Source organism: Scyliorhinus torazame, chromosome 4 (assembly GCF_047496885.1).
Source record: "Scyliorhinus torazame isolate Kashiwa2021f chromosome 4, sScyTor2.1, whole genome shotgun sequence".
NCBI classification, from domain to species: domain Eukaryota; kingdom Metazoa; phylum Chordata; class Chondrichthyes; order Carcharhiniformes; family Scyliorhinidae; genus Scyliorhinus; species Scyliorhinus torazame.
This window is the reverse complement of record NC_092710.1, coordinates 52,851,840-52,853,655: the sequence shown is the minus strand read 5'-3', so window position 1 is coordinate 52,853,655 and position 1,816 is coordinate 52,851,840. Positions and strand designations below refer to the sequence as shown.

General features: G+C 41.1%; 1 non-coding gene across 1 annotated transcript; it reads right to left on the bottom strand.

The window, feature by feature from the left end:
• Positions 1–1,147: 1,147 nt before the first annotated feature.
• Positions 1,148–1,220, bottom strand: trnae-uuc (transfer RNA glutamic acid (anticodon UUC)). The gene has a single exon. It is a non-coding gene; the product is annotated as a tRNA-Glu (tRNA).
• Between the last annotated feature and the right edge of the window lie 596 nt (positions 1,221–1,816).

The window sequence follows — 1,816 nt, the reverse complement described above, 5'->3', positions numbered from 1 at the left end:
ATGGAAAACGCCCCATCCTTTATCCCGCCCAAATCGTTCTTGCTGACATGCAGCAACATATATCGTCCAATAAAAAAGCAAATTACTGCGGATGTGAAATCTGAATTAAAACAGGAAATGATGGAAAATCTCAGTGGGTCTGGCAGCATCTATGAAGAGAGAACCGAGCTAACGTTTCGAGGCTGGGTCACTCTTCATCAGAGTAAATCATTTAACCATTCAATCTTTGCTCACAGACATCGCTGACAAACATTCAAAATGTTCCTTCTGGATTTCCTGAGGTCAATCCTGTCGTGCATTCAAAGGAAAATACTCCTGATGCTGCGAATCTGAATGAGAAGCTAAAGATGATTGGATTTAAGCTCAGAAAATTAGAGGATGTCTGTGGAGCCAGACACAGAGTTAATGTTTCAAATCCGTGTGATCCTTATTCAGAGCTGAAGCGAGGAGTGCACGCAATAGAGTAGATGAGGAAAATGGAAGTTGTGTGAAAAATGGGAGATATGGAAGTTTGACATAAAACAAGGGAAAGCAAACTTAAACATCAGTGCCACAGAAATTTTGCCAACGTTTTCATTATTCACCTGGGAGCATTTCTTCACAGGGTGCTTGTTTTGATCTGGAGGTACAAAGGTACTGCTGAGATTTGAACTCCAGATCTCGTGTTACCAGACAGGAACTTTAACCATCTAAGCCACAGCACCAATCTGCAAGACAGCTTTGCAAGTGTAGAACAGATTTCAATTGTTTTGATTAAACATGAGTATTGTTGATTTCTCCTGCTGACTTTGAGAGTGCAAATTAAAATATTCATCGGCACCGAACTTTTGAAACTGTAAAAATTGCAGTTAATTCTGAAAGTTATTATTTTAAAAGCAGTTCTGCAGGGAAGAAGTAAACAAACAGGAAAAGTTTTGCGAACTGGATGTAATTGAACATGGCCAGAATACTACAGTGGTATAATGCAGAACAAGACCAGGAGAGAGTTTTTACATTAACTGAAAATCGAGCGAAAATTCTGGACGGCTGTTGCAATTTGGCAAACACGACGTTGTCACGGTTCTTCCACTTTCCATAAAGCATCCTGCATTCTTTATTTTTATTTCCTACCGTTCATTGGGAAGCAAACGCCTTGAGCCAAAATCAAAACCCTAAATGGGACTTGAACCCCAGACCATCAGATTGAAAGTCTGATGTTTTACCGACTGAGCTACCAGGGCCCATTTCAAAAATGTTCCCATAGCTCACGTCAAAGTCTCATATTGTATCTTTTGAATTTCCTTCACTGGTCATTCAGCCTCTCCAGCTCATTTCCCTCGCAAGCAGACCGGCAGCCTCCCTTCGGCTTTCTTTCTCAAATTCTTCAACGTGGACTCGCATTTTAACCAATGACCTGTGAAGTGACAACTGTTGTTACCCAGGGACATGCACTGGGACTTCAAAACATTGAAGATTACGTTTAGTTCACTGAGATATCAGTGGGAAGCTGCAGAGATACAGATTGTATTTTGAGAGAGGGAATAAAGGGTGTCATCTGGTGTTTGTTGTGGCAGAGAGTGAACGCAAGTAAGCTCATCTAGTAAAGTAACAAATTATGCAAATCGCAAAGTTTCAGGGTGTAAATAGATCTGTCAACGCCACATCTTCATGGAAAACGCCCCATCCTTTATCCCGCCCAAATCGTTCTTGCTGACATGCAGCAACATATATCGTCCAATAAAAAGGCAAATTACTGCAGATGTGAAATCTGAAAAAAAACAGGAAATGATGGAAAATCTCAGTGGGTCTGGGAGCATCTGTGAAGAGAGAACCGAGC